A 24,751-nucleotide genomic window follows, 5' to 3' on the forward strand; every position below is an offset into this window, starting at 1 on the left:
ACTGGGTGGAACTGGAAGGGAACTGGGAGGCACTGGAACAGCACTGGGAGGCACTGGAAGGGAACGGGGAGGCACTGGGAGAGACTGGAAGACCACCAGAATGGAACTGGGAGGCACTGGGAGGCACTGGGAGGGACTGGAAGAGCACTGGGAGGGACTGAATGGGAACTGGGAGGCACTGGGAGGGACAGGAAGGGACTGGGAGGGACTGGAAGGGAACTGGGAGGCACTGGGATGGACTGGAAGGGACTGGGAGGGACTGGAAGGGAACTGGGAGGCACTGGGAGGGACTGGAAGTCCACCGGAAGGGAACTGGGAGTCACTGGGAGGGACTGGAAGGGAACTGGGAGGCACTGGGAGGGACTGGAAGAGCACTGGGAGGCACTGGAAGAGAACTGGGAGGCACTGGGATGGACTGGAAGGGACTGCGAGAGACTGGAATGGAACTGGGAGGGACTGGAAGGGAACTGGGAGGCACTGGGAGGGACTGGAAGTCCACCGGAAGGGAACTGGGAGTCACTGGGAGGGACTGGAAGGGAACTGGGAGGCACTGGGAGGGACTGGAAGAGCACTGTAAGGGACTGGAAGGGAACTGGGAGGCACTGGGAGGGACTGGAAGAGCACTGGGAGGGACTGGAAGAAAACTTGGAGGCACTGGGAGGTACTGGAAGAGCACTGGGAGGGACTGCAAGGAAACTGGGAGGCACTGGGATGGACTGGAAGGGACTGGAAGCGCACTGGAAGGGAACTGGGTGGCACTGGGTGGAACTGGGATGGACTAGAAGGGAGTGGGAGGGACAGGAAGGGAACTGGGAGGCACTGGGAGAGACTGGAATGGAACTGGGAGGGAGTGGAAGGGAACTGGGAGGCACTGGGAGAGACTGGAATGGAACTGGGAGGGACTGGAAGGGAACTGGGAGGCACTGGGAGGGACTGGAAGGGAACTGGGAGGCACTGGAACAGCACTGGGAGGCACTGGAAGGGAACGGGGAGGCACTGGGAGAGACTGGAAGACCACCGGAAGGGAACTGGGAGGCACTGGGAGGGACTGGAAGGGAACTGGGAGGCACTGGGAGGGACTGGAAGAGCACTGGGAGGGACTGAATGGGAACTGGGAGGCACTGGGATGGACTGGAAGGGACTGGGAGGGACTAGAAGGGAACTGGGAGACACTGGGAAGGACTGGAAGAGCACTGGGAGGCACTGGAAGGGAACTGGGAGGCACTGGGAGTGACAGGAAGGGACTGGGAGGGACTGGAAGGGAACTGGGAGGCACTGGGATGGACTGGAAGGGACTGGGAGGGACTGGAAGGGAACTGGGAGGCACTGGGAGGGACTGGAAGTCCACCGGAAGGGAACTGGGAGTCACTGGGAGGGACTGGAAGGGACTGGGAGAGACTCGAAGGGAACTGGGAGGAAATGGGAGGGACTGGAAGGGACTGGGTGGGACTGGAAGGGAACTGGGAGGCACTGGGAGGGACTGGAGGAGCACTGGGAGGCACTGGAACGGAACTGGGAGGCACTTGGAGGGACTGGAAGGGAACTAGGAGCAACTGGGAGGGACTGGAAGAGCACTGGGAGGGACTGGAAGGGAACTGAGAGGCACTGGGAGGGACTGGAAGAGCACTGGGAGGGACTGGAAGGGAACTGGGAGGCACTGGAAGGGAACTGGGAGGCACTGGGAGGGACCGGAAGAGCACTGGGAGGGACTGGAAGGGAACTGGGAGGCACTGGGAGGGACTGGAAGGGAACTGGGAGGGACTGGAAGAGCACTGGGAGGCACTGGAAGGGAGGTGGGAGGGACTGGAAGGGAACTGGGAGGCACTGGGAGGGACTAGAAGAGCACTGGGAGAGACTGGAAGGGAACTGGGAGGCACTGGGAGGGACTGGAAGGGAACTGGGAGGAACTGGAAGGGAACTGGGAGGCACTGGGTGGCACTGGGATGGGACTGGAAGAGCACTGGGAGGGACTGGAAAGGAACTGGGAGGCACTGGGATGGACTGGAAGGGATTGGATGGGACTGGAAGGGAACTGGGAGGGACTGGAAGGGAACTGGAAGGGACTGGGAGGGACTGGAATGGAACTGGGAGGCACTGGGAGAGACTGGAATGGAACTGGGAGGGACATGAAGGGAACTGGGAGGCACTGGAAGGGAACTGGGAGGCCCTGGGAGGCACTGGAATAGCACTGGGAGGGACTGGAAGGGATCTGGGAGGCACTGGGTGGAACTGGAAGGGAACTGGGAGGCACTGGAACAGCACTGGGAGGCACTGGAAGGGAACGGGGAGGCACTGGGAGAGACTGGAAGACCACCAGAATGGAACTGGGAGGCACTGGGAGGCACTGGGAGGGACTGGAAGAGCACTGGGAGGGACTGAATGGGAACTGGGAAGCACTGGGAGGGACAGGAAGGGACTGGGAGGGACTGGAAGGGAACTGGGAGGCACTGGGATGGACTGGAAGGGACTGGGAGGGACTGGAAGGGAACTGGGAGGCACTGGGAGGGACTGGAAGTCCACCGGAAGGGAACTGGGAGTCACTGGGAGGGACTGGAAGGGAACTGGGAGGCACTGGGAGGGACTGGAAGAGCACTGGGAGGCACTGGAAGAGAACTGGGAGGCACTGGGATGGACTGGAAGGGACTGCGAGAGACTGGAATGGAACTGGGAGGGACTGGAAGGGAACTGGGAGGCACTGGGAGGGACTGGAAGTCCACCGGAAGGGAACTGGGAGTCACTGGGAGGGACTGGAAGGGAACTGGGAGGCACTGGGAGGGACTGGAAGAGCACTGTAAGGGACTGGAAGGGAACTGGGAGGCACTGGGAGGGACTGGAAGAGCACTGGGAGGGACTGGAAGAAAACTTGGAGGCACTGGGAGGTACTGGAAGAGCACTGGGAGGGACTGGAAGGGAACTGGGAGGCACTGGGAGGGACTGGAAGGGAACTGGGAGGGACTGGAAGAGCACTGGGAGGCACTGGAAGGGAGGTGGGAGGGACTGGAAGGGAACTGGGAGGCACTGGGAGGGACTAGAAGAGCACTGGGACAGACTGGAAGGGAACTGGGAGGCACTGGGAGGGACTGGAAGGGAACTGGGAGGAACTGGAAGGGAACTGGGAGGCACTGGGTGGCACTGGGATGGGACTGGAAGAGCACTGGGAGGGACTGGAAAGGAACTGGGAGGCACTGGGTTGGACTGGAATGGATTGGATGGGACTGGAAGGGAACTGGGAGGGACTGGAAGGGAACTGGAAGGGACTGGGAGGGACTGGAATGGAACTGGGAGGCAATGGGAGAGACTGGAATGGAACTGGGAGGGACAGGAAGGGAACTGGGAGGCACTGGAAGGGAACTGGGAGGCCCTGGGAGGGACTGGAAGGGAATTGGGAGGCACTGGAAGGGACTGGAAGAGCACTGGGAGGGACTGGAAGGGAATTGGGAGGCACTGGGAGGGACTGGGATGGACTGGAAGGGACTGGGAGGGACTGGAAGGGAACTGGGAGGGACTAGAAGGGAACTGGGAGGAACTGGGAGGGACTGGAAGAGCACTGGGAGGCACTGGAAGGGAACTGGGAGGCACTGGGACGGACTGGGTTGGATTGGAAGGGACTGGGAGGGACTGGAAGGGAACTGGGAGGGACTGGAAGGGAACTGGGAGGCACTGGGAGAGACTGGAATGGAACTGGGAGGCACTGGGAGGGACTGGAGGAGCACTGGGAGGGACTGGAAGGGAACTGGTAGGCACTGGGAGGGACTGGAAGGGAACTGGGAGGGACTGGAAGGAAACTGGGAGGCACTTGGAGGGACTGGAAGGAAACTGGGAGGCACTGGGAGGGACTGGAAGGGAACTGAGAGGCACTGGGAGGGACTGGGTTGGATTGGAAGGGACTGGGAGGGACTGGAAGAGCACTGGGAGGGACTGGAAGAGAACTGGGATGCACTGGGAGGCACTGGGATGGACTGGAAGGGACTGGGAGAGACTGGAATGGAAATGGGAGGGAATGGAAGGGAACTGGGATGCACTGGGAGGGACTGGAAGAGCACTGGGAGGCACTGGAAGGGAGGTGGGAGGCACTGGGAGGGACTGGAAGGGACTGGGAGGGACTAGAAGGGAAATGGGAGGAACTGGGAGGGACTGGAAGGGAACTGGGAGGCACTGGGAGGGACTGGAAGGGAACTGGAGGCACTGGGACGGACTAGAAGTTAACTGGGAGACACTGGGAGGGACTGGAATGGACTGGGAAGGACTGAAAGGGAACTGGGAGTCACTGGGAGGGACTGGAAGGGACTGGGAGGGACTGGAAGGGAACTGGGAGGCACTGGGAGGGACTGGAAGAGCACTGGGAGGGACTGGAAGGGAACTGGGAGGCACTGGGAGAGACTGGAAGGGAACTGGGGGGGACTGGAAGGGACTGGGAGGGGCTGAATGTGAACTGGGAGGCACTGGGAGGGACTGGAAGAGTACTGGGAGGGACTGGAAGGGAACTGGTAGGCACTGGGAGGGACTGAAGAGCACTGGGAGGCACTGGAAGGGAACTGGGAGGCACTGGGTGGCACTGGGATGGGACTGGAAGAGCACTGGGAGGGACTGGAAAGGAAATGGGAGGCACTGGGATGGACTGGAAGGGATTGGGAGGGACTGGAAGGGAACTGGGAGGGACTGGAAGGGAACTGGAAGGGACTGGGAGGGACTGGAATGGAACTGGGAGGCACTGGGTGAGATTGGAATGGAACTGGGAGGGACAGGAAGGGAACTGGGAGGCACTGGAGCAGCACTGGGAGGGACTGGAAAGGAACTGAAAGGCACTGGAAGGGAACTGGGAGGAACTGGGAGGCACTGGGATGGACTAGAAGGGACTGGGAGGGACTGGAAGGGAACTGGGAAGGACTGGAAGGGAACTGGGAGGCATTGGGAGGGACTGGAAGGGACTGGGAGGGACTGGAAGGGAACTGGGAGGCACTGGGAGGGACTGGAAGGGAACTGGGTGGCACTGGAACAGCACTGGGAGAGACTGGAAGGGAACTGGGAGGCACTAGGAGGGACTGGAAGAGCACTGGGAGGGACTGGAAGGGAACTGGGAGGCACTGGGAGGGACTGGAAGAGCACTGGGAGGCACTGGAAGGGAACTGGGAGGCACTCGGAGGGACTGGGATGGACTGGAAGGGACTGGGAGGGACTGGAAGGGAACTGGGAGGGACTAGAAGGGAACTGGGAGGCACTGGGAGGGACTGGAAGAGCACTGGGAGGCACTGGAAGGGAACTGGGAGGCACTGGGACGGACTGGGTTGGATTGGAAGGGACTGGGAGGGACTGGAAGGGAACTGGGAGGGACTGGAAGGGAACTGGGAAGCACTGGGAGGGACTGGAGGAGCACTGGGAGGGACTGGAAGGGAACTGGTAGGCACTGGGAGGGACTGGAAGGGAACTCGGAGGGACTGGAAGGAAACTGGGAGGCACTGGGAGGGACTGGAAGGAAACTGGGAGGCACTGGGAGGGACTGGAAGGGAACTGAGAGGCACTGGGAGGGACTGGAAGAGCACTGGGAGGGACTGGAAGGGAACTGGGAGGCACTGGGAGGGACTGGAAGAGCACTGGGAGGCACTGGAAGGGAACTGGGAGGCACTGGGAGGGACTGGGATGGACTGGAAGGGACTGGGAGGGACTGGAAGGGAACTGGGAGGAAATGGGAGGGACTGGAAGGAAAATGGGAGGCACTGGAAGGGAACTGGGAGGCACTGGGAGGGACTGGAAGGGAACTGGGAGGGACTGGAAGGGAACTGGGAGGCACTGGGAGGGACTGGAAGGAAACTGGGAGGCACTGGGAGGGACTGGAAGGGAACTGAGAGGCACTGGGAGGGACTGAAAGAGCACTGGGAGGGACAGGAAGGGAACTGGGATGCACTGGGAGGCACTGGGATGGACTGGAAGGGACTGGGAGAGACTGGAATGGAACTGGGAGGGTCTGGAAGGGAACTGGGATGCACTGGGAGGGACTGGAAGAGCACTGGGAGGCACTGGAAGGGAGGTGGGAGGGACTGGAAGGGAACTGGGAGGCACTGGGAGGGACTGGAAGAGCACTGGGAGAGACTGGAAGGGAACTGGGAGGCACTGGGAGGGACTGGGAGGGACTGGAAGGGAACTGGAAGGCACTGGGAGGGACTGGAAGGGAACTGGGAGGCACTGGGAGGGACTGGAAGAGCACTGGGAGGCACTGCAAGGGAACTGGGAGGCACTGGGAGGGACTGGAAGGGACTGGGAGGGACTAGAAGGGAACTGGGAGGCACTGGGAGGGACTGCAAGGGACTGGGAGGCACTGGAAGGGAACTGGGAGGCACTGGGAGGGACTGGAAAAGCACTGGGAGGGACTGGAAGGGACTGGAATGGAACTGGGAGGCACTGGGAAGGACTGGAAGATCACTGGGAAAGACTGGAAGGGAACTGGGAGGCACTGGGAGGGACTGGAAGGGAACTGGGAGGCACTGGGAGGGACTGGAAGGGACTGGGAGGGACTAGAAGGGAACTGGGAGGCACTGGGAGGCACTGGAAGGGAGGTGGGAGGGACTGGAAGGGAACTGGTAGGCACTGGGAGGGACTGGAAGAGCACTGGGAGGGACTGGAAGGGAACTGGGAGGCACTGGGAGGGACTGGAAGGGACTGGGAGGGACTGGAAGGGAACTGGGAGGCACTGGGAGGGAACTGGGAGGCACTGGGAGAGACTGGAATGGAACTGGGAGGGACTGGGAGGGACTGGAACAGAACTGGGAGGGACTGGATAGGAACTGGGAGGCACTGGGAGGGACTGGAAGGGACTGGGAGGGACTGGAAGGGAACTGGGAGGCACTGGGAGGGTCTGGAAGAGCACTGGGAGGAACTGGAAGGGAACTGGGAAACACTGGGAGGGACTGGAAGAGTACTGGGAGGGACTGGAAGGGAACTGGGAGGCACTGGGAGGGACTGAAAGGGAACTGGGAGGCACTGGGAGGGACTGGAAGAGCACTGGGAGGCACTGGAAGGGAACTGGGAGGCACTGAAAGGGACTGGGAGGGACTGGAAAGGAACTGGGAGGCACTGGGAGGGACTGGAAGAGAACTGGGAGGGACTGGAAAGGAACTGGGAGGCACTGGAAGGGACTGGAAGAGCACTGGGAGGGACTGGAAGGGAAGAGGGAGGCACTAGGAGGGACTGGAAGGGAACTGGGAGGCACTGGGAGGGACTAGAAGGCAACTGGGAGGCACTGGATGGGAACTGGGAGGCACTGGGAGGGAATTGGGAGAACTGGGAGGGACTGGAAGAGCACTGGGATGGACTGCAAGGGAACTGGGATGCACTGGGAGAGACTGGAAGAGTACTGGGAGGCACTGGAAGGGAGGTGGGAGGCACTGGGAGGGACTCGAAGGGAACTGGGAGCGACTGGAAGGGACTGGGAGGGACTGGAAGGGAACTGGGAAGGACTGGAAGGGACTGGGAGGGACTGGAAGAGAACTGGGAGGGACTGGAAGGGACTGGGAGGGACTGAAAGGGAACTGGGAGGCACTGGGAGAGACTGGAATGGAACTGGGAGGGACTGGAAGGGAACTGGGAGGTACTGGGAGGGACTGGAAGAAGACTGGGAGGCACTGGGAGGGACTGGAAGCGCACTGGAAAGGAACTGGGAGGCACTGGGAGGGACTGGAAGGGAACTGGGAGGCACTGGAAGGGAACTGGGAGGGACTGGAAGCGCACTGGAAAAGAACTGGGAGGCACTGGGAGGGACTGGAAGGGAACTGGGAGGCACTGGAACGGAACTGGGAGGTACTGGGAGAGACTGGAATGGAACTAGGAGGGACTAGAAGGGAACTGGGATGCACTGGGAGGCACTGGGATGGACTGGAAGGGACTGGGAGAGACTGGAATGGAACTGGGAGGGACTGGGAGAGACTGGAAGAGCACTGGAAGGAAACTGGGAGGCACTGGGATGGACTGGAAGGGAACTGGGAGGCACTGGAAGGGAACTTCGAGGTACTGGGAGGGACTAGAAGGGACTGGGAGGGACTGGAAAGGAACTGGGAGGCACTGGGAGGGACTGGAAGAGTACTGGGAGGCACTGGGAGGGTCTGGAAGGGAACTCGGAGGCACTGGGAGGGACTGGAAGAGCACTGGGAGGGACTGGAAGGGAACTGGGATGCACTGGGAGGCACTGGGATGGACTGGAAGGGACTGGGAGAGACTGGAATGGAACTGGGAGGGACTGGAAGGGAACTGGGAGGCACTGGGAGGGACTGGAAGGGAACTGGGAGACACTGGGAGGGACTGGAAGGGAACTGGGAGGGACTAGAAGGAAACTGGGAGGATATGGGAGAGACTGGAAGGGACTGGGAGGGACTGGAAAGGAACTGGGAGGCACTGGGAGGGACTGGGATGGACTGAAAGAGACTGGGAGAGACTGGAAAGGAACTGGGAGGGACTGGAAGGGAACTGGGAGGCACTGGGAGGGACTGGAAGGGAACTGGGATGCTCTGGGAGGGACTGGAAGAGCACTGGGAGGGACTGGAAGGGAACTGGGAGGCACTGGGAGGGACTGGAAGAGCACTGGGAGGGACTGGAAGGGGGGTGGGAGGGACTGGAAGGAAACTGGGAGGCACTGGGAGGGACTGGAAGGGAACTGGGATGCACTGGGAGGGACTGGAAAGGAACTGGGAGGCACTGGGAGGGACTGGAAGATCACTGGGAGGGACTGGAAGGGACTGGGAGAGACTGGAGAGGAACTGGGAGGGACTGGAAGGGAACTGGGAGGCACTGGGAGGGACTGGAAGAGCACTGGGAGGCACTGGAAGGGAACTGGGAGGCACTGGGAGGGACTGGGATGGACTGGAAGGGACTGGGAGGGACTGGAAGGGAACTGGGAGCGACTGGAAGGGACTGGGAGGGACTGGAAGGGAACTGGGACGGACTGGAAGGGACTGGGAGGGACTGGTAGGGAACTGTGAGGCACTGGGAGCGACAGGAAGGGACTGGGAGGGACTGGAAGGGAACTGGGAGGCACTGGGAGGGACTGGAAGGGAACTGGGAGGGAGTAGAAGGGAACTGGGATGCACTGGGAGGGACTGGAAGGGAACTGGGAGGGACTAGAAGGGAACTGGGATGCACTGGGAGGGACTGGAAGAGCACTGGGAGGGACTAGAAGGGAACTGGGATGCACTGGGAGGGACTGGAAGGGAACTGGGAGGCACTGGGAGGGACTGGAAGGGAACTGGGAGGCACTGGGAGGCACTGGAAGGGAACTGGGAGGGACTAAAAGGGAACTGGGAGGCACTGGGAGGGACTGGAAGAGCACTGGGAGGGACTGGAAAGGAACTGGGAGGCACTGGGAGGGACTGGAAGAGCACTGGGAGGGACTGGAAGGGAACTGGGATGCACTGGGAGGCACTGGGATGGACTGGAAGAGGACTGGGAGGGACTGGAAGGGAACTGGGATGCATTGGGAGGGACTGGAAGGGAACTGGGAGGCACTGGGAGGCACTGGAAGGGAACTGGGAGGCACTGGGAAAGACTGGAAGGGACTGGGAGGGACTGAGAGTGAACTGGGAGGCACTGGGAGGGACTGGAAGAGCACTGGGAGGGACTGGAAGGGAACTGGGAGTCACTGAGAGAGACTGGAATGGACTGGAAGGGACTGGGAGGGACTGGAAGAGAACTGGGAGTCACTGGGAGAGACTGGAAGGGAACTGGGAGGCACTAGGAGGGACTGGAAGGGAACTGGGAGGCACTGGGAGGGATAGAAGCGCACTGGAAGGGAACTGGGAGGGACTGGAAGGGAACTGGGAGGGACTGGGAGGGACTGGAAGGGAACTGGGAGCGACTGGAAGGGAACTGGGAGGCACTGGATGAGAACTGGGAGGCACTGGGAGGCACTGGGATGGGCTGGAAGGGACTGGGAGGGACTGGAAGGGAACTGGGAGGCACTGGAAGGGATCTGGAAGGCTCTGGGAGGGACTGGAAGGGACTGGGAGGGACTGGAAAGGAACTGGGAGGCACTGGGAGGGACTGGAAGAGTACTGGGAGGGACTGGAAGGGAACTGGGAGGCACTGGGAGGGACTGGAAGGGAACTGTGAGGGACTGGAAGGAAACTGGGAGGCACTGGGAGGGACTGGAAGGAAACTGGGAGGCACTGGGAGGGACTGGAAGGGAACTGGAAGGCACTGGGAGAGACTGGAATGGAACTGGGAGGGACTGGAAGGGAACTGGGAGGCACTGGGAAGGACTGGAAGGAGACTGGGAGGCACTGGGAGGGACTGGAAGCGCACTGGAAAGGAACTGGGAGGCACTGGGAAAGACTGGAAGGGAACTGGGAGGCACTGGAAGGGAACTGGGAGGTACTGGGAGAGACTGGAATGGAACTAGGAGGGACTGGAAGGGAACTGGGAGGCACTGGGAGGGACTGGAAGAGTACTGGGAGGGACTGGAAGGGAACTGGGATGCACTGGGAGGGACTGGAAGAGCACTGGGAGGCACCTGAAGGGAGGTGGGAGGGACTGGAAGGGAACTGGGAGGCACTGGGATGGACTGGAAGGGACTGGGAGGGACTGGAAGGGAACTGGGAGGCACTGGGAGGGACTGGAGGAGAACTGGTAGGGACTGGAAGGGAACTGGGAGGCACTGGGAGGAACTGGAAGGAACTGGGAGGGACTAAAAGGGAACTGGGAGGCACTGGGAGGGACTGGAAGAGCACTGGGAGGGACTGGAAAGGAACTGGGAGGCACTGGGAGGGACTGGAAGAGCACTGGGAGGGACTGGAAGGGAACTGGGATGCACTGGGAGGCACTGGGATGGACTGGAAGAGGACTGGGAGGGACTGGAAGGGAACTGGGATGCATTGGGAGGGACTGGAAGGGAACTGGGAGGCACTGGGAGGGACTGGAAGGGAACTGGGAGGCACTGGGAGGCACTGGAAGGGAACTGGGAGGCACTGGGAAAGACTGGAAGGGACTGGGAGGGACTGAGAGGGAACTGGGAGGCACTGGGAGGGACTGGAAGAGCACTGGGAGGGACTGGAAGGGAACTGGGAGTCACTGAGAGAGACTGGAATGGACTGGAAGGGACTGGGAGGGACTGGAAGAGAACTGGGAGTCACTGGGAGAGACTGGAAGGGAACTGGGAGGCACTAGGAGGGACTGGAAGGGAACTGGGAGGCACTGGGAGGGATAGAAGCGCACTGGAAGGGAACTGGGAGGGACTGGAAGGGAACTGGGAGGGACTGGGAGGGACTGGAAGGGAACTGGGAGCGACTGGAAGGGAACTGGGAGGCACTGGATGAGAACTGGGAGGCACTGGGAGGCACTGGGATGGGCTGGAAGGGACTGGGAGGGACTGGAAGGGAACTGGGAGGCACTGGAAGGGATCTGGAAGGCTCTGGGAGGGACTGGAAGGGACTGGGAGGGACTGGAAAGGAACTGGGAGGCACTGGGAGGGACTGGAAGAGTACTGGGAGGGACTGGAAGGGAACTGGGAGGCACTGGGAGGGACTGGAAGGGAACTGTGAGGGACTGGAAGGAAACTGGGAGGCACTGGGAGGGACTGGAAGGAAACTGGGAGGCACTGGGAGGGACTGGAAGGGAACTGGAAGGCACTGGGAGAGACTGGAATGGAACTGGGAGGGACTGGAAGGGAACTGGGAGGCACTGGGAAGGACTGGAAGGAGACTGGGAGGCACTGGGAGGGACTGGAAGCGCACTGGAAAGGAACTGGGAGGCACTGGGAAAGACTGGAAGGGAACTGGGAGGCACTGGAAGGGAACTGGGAGGTACTGGGAGAGACTGGAATGGAACTAGGAGGGACTGGAAGGGAACTGGGAGGCACTGGGAGGGACTGGAAGAGTACTGGGAGGGACTGGAAGGGAACTGGGATGCACTGGGAGGGACTGGAAGAGCACTGGGAGGCACCTGAAGGGAGGTGGGAGGGACTGGAAGGGAACTGGGAGGCACTGGGAGGGACTGGAGGAGAACTGGTAGGGACTGGAAGGGAACTGGGAGGCACTGGGAGGAACTGGAAGGGACTGGGAGGGACTAAAAGGGAACTGGGAGGCACTGGGAGGGACTGGAAGAGCACTGGGAGGGACTGGAAAGGAACTGGGAGGCACTGGGAGGGACTGGAAGAGCACTGGGAGGGACTGGAAGGGAACTGGGATGCACTGGGAGGCACTGGGATGGACTGGAACAGACTGGGAGAGAGTGAAATGGAACTGGGAGGGACTGGAAGGGAACTGGGAGGCACTGGGAGGGACTGGAAGAACACTGGGAGGGACTAGAAGGCACTGGGAGGCACTGGAAGGGAACTGGGAGGCACTGGGAGGGACTGGAAGAGCACTGGGAGGGACTGGAAGGGAACTGGGAGGCACTGGGAGAGACTGGAATGGACTGGAAGGGACTGGGAGGGACTGGAAGGGAACTGGGAGGCACTGGGAGAGACTGGAATGGAACTGGGAGGGACTGGAAGGGAACTGGGAGGCACTGGGAGGCACTGGGATGGACTGGAAGGGACTGGGAGGCACTGGGAGGGACTGGAAGGAGACTGGGAGGCACTGGGAGGGACTGGAAGCACACTGGAAAGGAACTGGGAGGCACTGGGAAAGACTGGAAGGGAACTGGGAGGTACTGGAAGGGAACTGGGAGGTACTGGGTGTTGTGGAATGTTAGAGAGGCTCGGAGAATGTTGGAGAATATTCCTGAATATTCTCGAAGAGGTAGGAGGTACGACCCCTTTGCTATGCCCAACCCCATGTTTGGGAGGCCAATTAGATCGGCCCATACTCCGGTGCTACCTGCACCAGGGATTCGCTGTGCTACAGGTAAACACACTGGGTGTCCAATAAAAAGTTATGTTGGTGGCTGGGGTGTGGTCACGGAAGCATTATATAAGCGAAAGTTGCTGCGCAATAAACCAGAAGTTCGTTTATCAACCATATTGGTTGCACGCATTTTCTTTGCCGCTCCCGCAACTGGCGCCCGAACCGTGCTACAGGCCCTGAACAATCAGAAAGTCTGAAGAGCCTTGAAAAAGTCTGAAAAGTTTCGAAATCAACAGGCAAATCCTGCGGAAGACCGATCTTCACTAGGGACGCCTGGTGGAGGACCGAACCATCGATAGCACCAATCACAGCTCGGCAGGTAAAACCGCTGAAACCAAATAACTTGGCTGGGAACGGGGCTCCAAGAAAGCACCGAAAAAGCAACGTTTCGGATGGCAATAAATTCCTCTCGACGCAGGCGTAGAGAGGTGATTCGCAACTTAAAGAAAAATGAACGAGTTTGTTTGCTGCTGGGGAAGGGCTACCGGTTCTTAGTTATAAAAAGTTGTAAAAAGCCCACAAAAGGCTCGCACAAAAAGCCCATAAAAGGCTCGGATTAAGGCTGCACCAAAATAATAAAGGGATAGTTAAGCGCGCAGAAAATAGAGAACAAAGTAGCCCTAGACTTTCTATATTTCTATTTTATTCTAGACCTTTTTTATTAGTTTCTTATAGGAACGTGCCATAAAAGATGTGGATTTTAGAAAAGATCCGGCGGCGCTTGTAGCATACGGCCGCACATATCAGTTTTTTACTGACCCTGCTAACTTATTTGATGAGAAAGAATAGAAAAGCTTAGGAGATACTTTGTGGTATAAGGTAATAGAAGAGGATAAGACAGCTCGTAAGTTAATGAAACCATAGCAGACAATGATTACTTGCTTGCACCGTTATCAGACAGAGAAGAAAATCGCCGCTGTAGCTTCGGCAACCTTAAAAGGGCAGCCGATACCAGATTTGCATCAATTAGGAGTTGATTATGATCCCTGTCCCCCAACGGGAGACGAAATAGTTGTACAGCTTGCTCAAAATTACCAGTGAAGTTCCGACGCAACTCGCTGTCCACCCCCACCCCCCCCCCTCTCCCTCTGATGTGGCCTGTGCCGGCCATCTTGAGCCATGTGGCTCGGGATGTGCGGACGGGACGGAAGTGACCACTTGCAGAGCCGGAAGCGGACTGAATCAGAGTCCGGAAACCCTATGTCCCGTGTCATCCGGCGAGGGTGGCTCCAGGGCTGGTCCCGACCTCCATTGGGCCCCACCTTCGGCCCCACCCCTACGCCGTACGTCATCCGACGGGGACGTTCCCGGCCCGCAGCACCCCTCCTCCTCCCTCCCCTCTCCCTCCTCCGAGACAGCCCCCCCTCCCCCCCTCCTTCCTCCTCCCTCCTCCCTCCTCCTCCCCCCCCCCCCCCCCCTCCCCCCCTCCCTCCCCCGCCGCAAGCAGCCGCTTTTCAGAAATAAAAGCCTGCTGCACGGCACTACCGCACCTTAACGATTAATTGATCTCAAATGCATGAGCAGGCCCTTAATAATAAAGATTATGATTTTTCCTCAGTTTTAGATACCCTGCCACAAGTTTTCCCGATCATATATACAAAAGCTAATCAGGGAAATGTGGAGTTGCAGTATCACTCTTTAAATTAGAAATTGCTAACACAATTAAGAGCTATCATAAATGAATGCGAGTTGCATGGTGAACCAGTTAAGTAAATAATAAGTTATATCTGGGGCTCAGGACTGTTGCTCCCAGAGGGTATAAAAGGAATTATGAGAATGATCATGACTCAATCACCTTTACTGCTATGGCGAGCCCACTGGCAAACATTATGTCACAGATTCGTAAACATTTCTAGAGAACAAAATGACCCCCTGTATGGGATAACAATAAATCAATTTGTGAGTTGTGGACTATATGCTAATTTTGAGGCACCAGCAAGATTAGGCCCACATATAATAAGAGAGTTTATGAGATTTGCAAGAGAAGCTATAAGTAAAGTTAGAACTACACCAGTTGTCCCATCTCATATGTCAATTAAGCAAGGCACAGATGAGCCGTTCTCACAGTTTGTAGATAAACTCACTGATGCCATCAACCAGACTTGTGTACCAGATCAAATGAAAACTACATTGCTCTGTCAGTGTGTCCTAGACAATAGCAATACTCCCACAAAAAATATAATTTCCTCCATACCATCAGAAGCATCAATTGAGGAGATGCTGGAACAGTTATCTAGAGTACCAGTAGGGACTCAGGCAATGTTAATTGAGGCAATAAAAGATGTAGGGAAAGGTATGGTGCAAGCCCAGCAGCAAGCTCTTGCAGCCCAACAACAAGCCTTTTTAGCCCAACAGCAAGCCCACCAGCAAGCTCTCACAATCCAGCACCAAGCCTTAGCAGCCTTAGCCCCGTTACGTCCTGCCGACACCAGACAGCCACAACGATCAACCGACAAATGTTTTCGCTGTGGACACACTGGACATCTTCGAAGGCATTGTCACAAAGCCACAGTCTGGTGTCAACACTGTAATACGAACACTTATGCTACCGAAGTCTGCAGATACCAGGGAAATGGATCGAGGAGCGCGAGGAGCCATGGCACAAAGACCCCAACTGCGGCTCTAGTGTGGACCCTTTCAAACAACAGCAACCAGCCACTTCTACTCCCCTCCAGCAACCAGGCACTCCCACTCCCTCCCAGCAATCAACCGCTTCCACTTCCCTCCAGCAACCAGGCACTTCCACTCCCTTCCAGCAATCAGCTACCCCCACCTACCTCCAGCAATCATCCACCCGCACTTCCTTTCAGCAACCAGCCATCCCTACCTCCCTTCGACAACCAGCCAATTTCCACTTCCCTTCAACAATTCCAGCCACCCACCTCCCTCCAACCAGCAACCAGTGGAAGCCTCGGGCTGGACCTGGCAACCGCAGTAGATGTGACTCGCAGTGACATCAAGCCCCAAAAGATCCCTACGGGTATCACCAATCCAGTGAAATGTCAAGAAAAACCATGTGGACCCCTTTTATTAGGACGATCGTCTGCTGGACTTAAGAGTTTGTTTGTCTTGCCAGGAGTAATAGACAGTGACCATATTAGAGAAATTTGTATTGTAGCTATGATTTGGACACCACCTATGGTAATTCTAAAAGGAACTCGAATTGCCCAGCTAGTCCTGACACGACAATTAACTGATGCAGCAGCCGTCTCTTCGATTCATCACCATCATGCCCACAAACGTACAGGCCCTTGTTGGTCGAGACATACTAAGTCAGATCGGAGCACGCCTAATCACAAGAGACCATTTTTATTGACAGTCACTCCTTGGGCTTTCCCGATCCCATTGACATGGTTATCATCACAGCCAATATGGATCGAGCAGTGGCCGCTGAAGCGAGAAAGCCTCAGACAAGCACACATCTTAGTACAAGAACAGCTAGAGCAAGGGCACATACAACCATCAACTAGTCCTTGGAATACTCCAATCTTCGTAATTAAAAAGAAGTCTGACAGGTACCGTTTACTACATGATTTACGTGCAGTTAATTCCCAGATGGAAGCAATGGGAGCTTTTCAGCCCGGAATGCCTAACCCTGCGATGCTTCCAGAGTGTTGGCATCTACTTATAGTAGACCTAAAAGACTGCTTCTTCATCATACACATACACCCACAAGACACAAAGCAATTTGCATTTACACTCCCAGCCCTTAACAGAGAAGCCCCTGCTTCACAATTTGAGTGCGCAGTGCTCCCACAGGGCATGAAAAACAGCCCAACTTTGTGTCAACTGTTTGTAGATGCAGCATTATTGCCAGTACGGCAAGCATGGCCAGACGCCTTAATTTATCATTACATGGATGACATCCTAATGGCACAAGACCCATTTACCGAGCAGCAAGAGCATTTTTTAACACAACAGCTAAGTCACCAGGGATTCCAAATAGCACCTGAAAAGATACAACGTACGCCACCATGGAAGTACCTAGGATGGCATATTACTGAGTCACAAGTTAGACCTCAAAAAGCTGCTCTCTATTTGACTCTTAATACCCTACATGATGTACGATTCCTAGGTGATGTTCAATGGTTACGCCCTGTGATCGGTATAACAAACGGTCATCTAGAATCGTTACGACCATTTCTTAAAGGCACCGATCCTGCCTCCCCTGTTACTCTTTCGGCAGCTCAACAACAGGCCATAACTGAAATTGGCCTGACAATACCTCAGTGCTCCGTGGATCGCCATGATGTAAACTTACCCATAGACTTAACCATCCTTACGGGTAAACAACATTTACTCGGAGCTCTCACGCAGTCCAAAAAGAAAAAGGGGGAGACTAGGTCTGCTGATATCCGTGTCTTAGAATGGATCTTCGGACCACTACAGCCAAAAACTACAATCCAAACAAAGATTGAGGTATTGGCCCTTCTAATTTGTAAAGGCCGAACCCGTATTATACAAATTACTGGAGATGAACCTAGCACAATTTATCTTCCAATGAAGCAAGGAGAGTTGGACTGGTATTTGCAGCACTCTCCAGACCTACAGTCAAGTCTCCTAGAAGCACCGCAAGCCATTGATCTCTCTCCGTTGCGATCTACTGTGTTAAAGTGGATGTCCCTGCATGAATGGATTCCTGTTCCAAAACGATCTGAGGAACCCCTTCAAAATGCACTAACGGTCTTTACCGATGCAGGAAAACGTTCACAACCAGCCGCAGTGACTTGGCAAGATAAAGAGCAATGGTGCCATGAACTCCTGTCCTCACAAGAGGACGATACCCTACAGACTCTAGAGTTGGCAGCCATTGTTTACGCCTTTTCACGTTGGTTGAATGTGCGCCTTAATGTTGTTTCAGACTCCCTATATGCTGTGGGAGTTGTACAGCGAATTGAGGACGCATATCTCAAAGACGTCGCAAACTGGCGATTAAATGACTTATTTCGTCAGCTGCAGACTGTCATCCAACAGAGAGATCAACCTTATGCTATCATTCATATTCGGAGTCACCAATGGTCTGACGGCCTAGGAGAAGGCAATGCCCGAACAGACAGATTGGTTTCGCTATCCGTACCCATGGATGAATTTACTAAGGCAAGGAATGCACATGCTACCTTCCACCAGAACGCCAGAGGACTCCATCGTCACTTCCAGATTTCCATGGATGAGGCCAGAGGCATTGTAAAAGCCTGCCCACAGTGTAACCAAAAGGGACTTGGTCTCGGCCTCAGAGTTAATCCCCGAGGTCTTGGTCCAAATGAAAGATGGCAAGTGGATGTCACTCATGTACCAGAATTTGGAAGGCTTAAACATGTTCATGTTACTGTTGATACTTATAGTCATTTTATCTGGGCTACAGCTCAGTCTGGTGAGAAAGCGTTGCAAGTGATGCGACATCTCATCCTTTGTTTCGCTGTCATGGGTGTGTCAGAGCAGATAAAGACTGATAGTAAACCGGCATGTACTAGCGACAAGTTAGCTTGATTTTTTCAACAGTGGGGAATCAGGCACATTACAGGCATTCCCCACTCGCCAACAGGTCAAGTTATAGTAGAGAGGGCAAATCAAACATTAAAAGACTACCTGACGAAATTCACAGATTTACAAGACCCACAGGAGCGATTATTCAAAGACTCTATTTGTCTTGAATTATCTGTGCATATTCGGGGACCAAAAGATAGCCCAACAAGCTGACTCTTCAGAAGCCCCTACAGTGACCTACAGAGACCCCACCACGGGTGTATGGCAAAGACCAGCAGAGGTTATATATTCAGGCAAAAGTCACGTGTGTTTCCACCCTTACAGGTACCTTGTAGGTTCCCAGCAAGCGGACTCAGCCAGCACCTGCTCCGCCAAATTTGAAAGCATAAGTTCAAGAGCAGAGACAGCCGTATTAAGTGCTCAACATGTTCAAAGATAGAAACTGCCGTGTTGACTTCATCATAGGTTTCATTGTCATTTTAAACTTTGTTTTGCCTTCATGAACTTCGACCCTTGACAGAATGTCTGGGTTACCCTTGTGCGTCAGCTTAACACCACTTCCTTTTGTGCCAGTCTATGACACCAACCAACCAACCAACCAACCAACCCACCAAAAAAAAAAAAAAAACAAAAAAACAAAAAAACAAAAAAAAAACAAAAAAACAAAAAAAAACAAAACAAAACAAAAAAAAAAAAACAAAAAAAAAACAAAAAAAAAAAAAACCCACCCCAAGAAAAACCCCACCCCAATCGCCTTCTGTTACATATTTGGTTGGTGTACCAGCCTCTGAAGAGACGTGGCCAATGTTTCAAGCACTAATGAACCACACACAAGTGCAATTTCACACCGAGAGTCTATGTTCCACCAAGGCCAGTCTAGTTGCGTGCTTAAGTGATTAGGACACTTGGGTTAGTGGTCTGCCCGCTGGGCCCAATCCCCAAGAATTGTGCCTTATAGACTCTCTAAATGCCACTTATTGTCTCTGGATGAGTAGCTTGTCCACTGATTGCACAGAAGTCATGAGGAGACAATGCGCTACTACCAATGTTTTCCCAATGGGCAATTTCAGCCAGTGGTGCAACTACACCCTCCGTGGTGCTACTAACCCATCGCCTGGGACACAGCTTCCTAGGAAATTACCATCAGGGTACCTTTTAATTTGCGGAGATCAAGCATGGTCAGGTATACCGTCCCATCCCCTTGGAGGGCCTTGCACCATTGGTCAACTGAGCTTAGCTATGCCTCACGCACACCCGAACAGTACCCATCGTGTGCGGTGGAAGCGAGGCCTGGCCCAAATACTAGCGCACGGATGTGATGATGATGTTAACCTTTGGTCCAAATGACAGGTGATTGTTATTTCTATTTTTTGCCGGGAGCAGCTGCCGCTCGTGCACATCGGAACCGGAAGAAGTTGAGTTGTTGGGTGGTAAAGTATGCTAGTGATACCAGCAAGGTATTATCTGAATTAGCTGATGATTTATCTTCTGTACAACATGCAGTACTAGAAAATAGAGCTGCTATTGATTTTTGGTTTTAGCTCATGGCCATGGTTATGAAGATTTTGATGGTATGTGTGATATGAACTTGAGTGATCACTCTAAATTGATACATAAGTAGATACAACAGTTAGTAGAACATACTCAAAATATCAAGCAAGATGTAGTATTTTTTGGTATAGTTGAATTAGTCAATTGGTTTGGCCTCACCAGATGGCCTCAAGGTTTATGTAAGATTGGTTTACTCGTACTTTGTATTATATTGATAATTGTAATGTGTTTTAGTTGTATGTAAGTAATACTTAAGAAGTTATTTGCCAAAGCTGTTAATATTATGAAAAAGATAAAGGTTTTGTTGAAGAATGGTTTGAGGTACAAGGACATGGACCTCTATTAAGTACTAAAAGGTTGTGAATAGTTATATAAAAAGTATATTAAGAAGTTACAAGATCAATCAAAAAGAAAAAGAGAAAAAGAAAAAGAGAAAAGAAAAAGGACATAGTACATAGTAAGATTAATACATACTGCTTTTCTAAAAAAAAAAAAAAAAAAAAAAAAAAAAAAACCAAAAAAAAAAAAACCAAAAAAAAAACACCAAAAAACTTTGCCCGTTGTGAGTGTGGTGGTTGAATGTTGCAATCTTAAATTTAACACAATTCGGCAACTACGAAGGTCCTAGGACTCCGTTATGCTATGAGCCGGTGGGACCTGGAGACGCTTATAGGGGCCCCCCGACAACATTTCGTCAGATAAGTCTCTCCTATCCTTCTTTTGGCTCTCTGCACTAGTGGACGCCAGACCTTCCTAATATTGAACAGAGCTCTGTTAAAGAGTGTGTGAGTATGAATGATTGTATGAAACAGAGACATGTCATTAATGAGAAGTCGATTCTTACTTGATTAAGACAACGAAATCTGTTTGATAACTTGTTAACCAATTTGTTTGATTCATTAATTGAGTGGTTTGAATAGTTTTTAGATTATTTCAAAAGGGCATTACAACATTGAATGTATCAATCTATTTGATTCATTAATTAAGTGGTTTGAGTAGTTTCTAGATTGTTTTAAAAAGGCACTATATTACTGAATGTATTCTTAAGTTTTGCACGTTTTTGTTATTTGCACTGTATTTGGTTGAAAATTAGCACTGCAAAATTTTAAACCTAACATGGGCTTGTGCAAAAAGAAAAGGGGGGATATGTTGTGGAATGTTAGAGAGGCTCGGAGAATGTTGGAGATCATTCCTGAATATTCTCGAAGAGATAGGAGGTACGACCCCTTTGCTATGCCCAACCCCATGTTTGGGAGGCCAATTAGATCGGCCCATACTCCGGTGCTACCTGCACCAGGGATTCGCTGTGCTACAGGTAAACACACCGGGTGTCCAATAAAAAGTTATGTTGGTGGCTGGGGTGTGGTCACGGAAGCACTATATAAGCGAAAGTTGCTGCGCAATAAACCAGAAGTTCGTTTATCAACCATATTGGTTGCACGCATTTTCTTTGCCGCTCCCGCAACTGGGAGAGACTGGAATGGAACTAGGAGGGACTGGGAGAGACTGGAATGGAACTGGGAGGGACTGGAAGGGAACTGGGAGGCACTGGGAGGGACTGGAAGAGTACTGGGAGGGACTGGAAGGGAACTGGGAGGCACTGGGAGGGACTGGAAGAGCACTGGGAGGGAACTGGGAGGGACTGGAAGGGACTGGGAGGGACTGATAGGGAACTAGGAGGCACTGGGAGGGACTGGAAGGGACTGGGAGGGACTGGAAGGGAACTGGAAGGCACTGGGAGGGACTGGAAGGGAACTGGGAGGCACTGGGAGGGACTGGAAGGGAACTGGGAGGCACTGGGACGGACTAGAAGTTAACTGGGAGACACTGGGAGGGACTGGAATGGACTGGGAAGGACTGAAAGGGAACTGGGAGTCACTGGGAGGGACTGGAAGGGACTGGGAGGGACTGGAAGGGAACTGGGAGGCACTGGGAGGGACTGGAAGAGCACTGGGAGGGACTGGAAGGGAACTGGGAGGCACTGGGAGAGACTGGAAGGGAACTGGGGGGGACTGGAAGGGACTGGGAGGGGCTGAATGTGAACTGGGAGGCACTGGGAGGGACTGGAAGAGTACTAGGAGGGACTGGAAACGAACTGGGAGGCACTGGGAGGGACTGAAGAGCACTGGGAGGGACTGGAAGGAAACTGGTAGGCACTGGGAGGGACTGGAAGAGTACTGGGAGGGACTGGAAACGAACTAGAAGGGACTGGGAGGGACTGGAACGGAACTGGGAGGCACTGGGACGCACTGGAAGGTAACTGGGAGGCACTGGGTGGCACTGGGATGGGACTGGAAGAGCACTGGGAAGGACTGGAAAGGAAATGGGAGGCACTGGGATGGACTGGAAGGGATTGGGAGGGACTGGAAGGGAACTGGGAGGGACTGGATGGGAACTGGAAGGGACTGGGAGGGACTGGAATGGAACTGGGAGGCACTGGGTGAGATTGGAATGGAACTGGGAGGGACAGGAAGGGAACTGGGAGGCACTGGAGCAGCACTGGGAGGGACTGGAAAGGAACTGAAAGGCACTGGAAGGGAACTGGGAGGAACTGGGAGGCACTGGGATGGACTAGAAGGGACTGGGAGGGACTGGAAGGGAACTGGGAAGGACTGGAAGGGAACTGGGAGGCACTGGGAGGGACTGGAATGGACTGGGAGGGACTGGAAGGGAACTGGGAGGCACTGGGAGGGACTGGAAGGGAACTGGGTGGCACTGGAACAGCACTGGGAGAGACTGGAAGGGAACTGGGAGGCACCTGGAGGGACTGGAAGAGCACTGGGAGGGACTGGAAGGGAACTGGGAGGCACTGGGAGGGACTGGAAGAGCACTGGGAGGCACTGGAAGGGAACTGGGAGGCACTCGGAGGGACTGGGATGGACTGGAAGGGACTGGGAGGGACTGGACGGGAACTGGGAGGGACTAGAAGGGAACTGGGAGGCACTGGGAGGGACTGGAAGAGCACTGGGAGGCACTGGAAGGGAACTGGGAGGCACTGGGACGGACTGGGTTGGATTGGAAGGGACTGGGAGGGACTGGAAGGGAACTGGGAGGGACTGGAAGGGAACTGGGAAGCACTGGGAGGGACTGGAGGAGCACTGGGAGGGACTGGAAGGGAACTGGTAGGCACTGGGAGGGACTGGAAGGGAACTCGGAGGGACTGGAAGGAAACTGGGAGGCACTGGGAGGGACTGGAAGGAAACTGGGAGGCACTGGGAGGGACTGGAAGGGAACTGAGAGGCACTGGGAGGGACTGGAAGAGCACTGGGAGGGACTGGAAGGGAACTGGGAGGCACTGGGAGGGACTGGAAGAGCACTGGGAGGCACTGGAAGGGAACTGGGAGGCACTGGGAGAGACTGGGATGGACTGGAAGGGACTGGGAGGGACTGGAAGGGAACTGGGAGGGACTGGAAGGGAACTGGGAGGCACTGGGAGGGACTGGAAGGAAACTGGGAGGCACTTGGAGGGACTGGAAGGGAACTGAGAGGCACTGGGAGGGACTGGAAGAGCACTGGGAGGGACAGGAAGGGAACTGGGATGCACTGGGAGGCACTGGGATGGACTGGAAGGGACTGGGAGAGACTGGAATGGAACTGGGAGGGTCTGGAAGGGAACTGGGATGCACTGGGAGGGACTGGAAGAGCACTGGGAGGCACTGGAAGGGAGGTGGGAGGGACTGGAAGGGAACTGGGAGGCACTGGGAGGGACTGGAAGAGCACTGGGAGAGACTGGAAGGGAACTGGGAGGCACTGGGAGGGACTGGGAGGGACTGGAAGGGAACTGGGAGGCACTGGGAGGGACTGGAAGGGAACTGGGAGGCACTGGGAGGGACTGGAAGAGCACTGGGAGGCACTGCAAGGGAACTGGGAGGCACTGGGAGGGACTGGAAGGGACTGGGAGGGACTAGAAGGGAACTGGGAGGCACTGGGAGGGATTGCAAGGGACTGGGAGGCACTGGAAGGGAACTGGGAGGCACTGGGAGGGACTGGAAAAGCACTGGGAGGGACTGGAAGGGACTGGAATGGAACTGGGAGGCACTGGGAAGGACTGGAAGATCACTGGGAAAGACTGGAAGGGAACTGGGAGGCACTGGGAGGGACTGGAAGGGACTGGGAGGGACTAGAAGGGAACTGGGAGGCACTGGGAGGCACTGGAAGGGAGGTGGGAGGGACTGGAAGGGAACTGGTAGGCACTGGGAGGGACTGGAAGAGCACTGGGAGGGACTGGAAGGGAACTGGGAGGCACTGGGAGGGACTGGAAGGGACTGGGAGGGACTGGAAGGGAACTGGGAGGCACTGGGAGGGACTGGAAGAGCACTGGGAGGCACTGGAAGGGAGGTGGGAGGGACTGAAAGGGAACTGGGAGGCACTGGGAGGGACTGGAAGAGAACTGGGAGGGACTGGAAGGGAACTGGGAGGCACTGGGAGAGACTGGAAGAGCACTGGGAGGGACTGGAAAGGACTGGGAGGGACTGGAAGGGAACTGGGAGGCACTGGGAGGGACTGGAATGGAACTGGGAGGCATTGGAGGGACTGGAAGAGCACTGGGAGGGACTGAAAGGGAACTGGGAGGCACTGGGAGGGACTGGAAGGGAACTGGGAGGCACTGGGAGGGACTGGAAGAGCACTGGGAGGGACTGGAAGGGACTGGGAGGGACTGGAAGGGAACTGGGAGGCACTGGGAGGGAACTGGGAGGCACTGGGAGAGACTGGAATGGAACTGGGAGGGACTGGGAGGGACTGGAACGGAACTGGGAGGGACTGGATAGGAACTGGGAGGCACTGGGAGGGACTGGAAGGGACTGGGAGGGACTGGAAGGGAACTGGGAGGAACTGGGAGGGTCTGGAAGAGCACTGGGAGGAACTGGAAGGGAACTGGGAAACACTGGGAG

Source organism: Heliangelus exortis, chromosome W (genome assembly GCF_036169615.1).
Source record: "Heliangelus exortis chromosome W, bHelExo1.hap1, whole genome shotgun sequence".
In the NCBI taxonomy this organism is placed as follows: Eukaryota; Metazoa; Chordata; class Aves; order Apodiformes; family Trochilidae; genus Heliangelus; species Heliangelus exortis.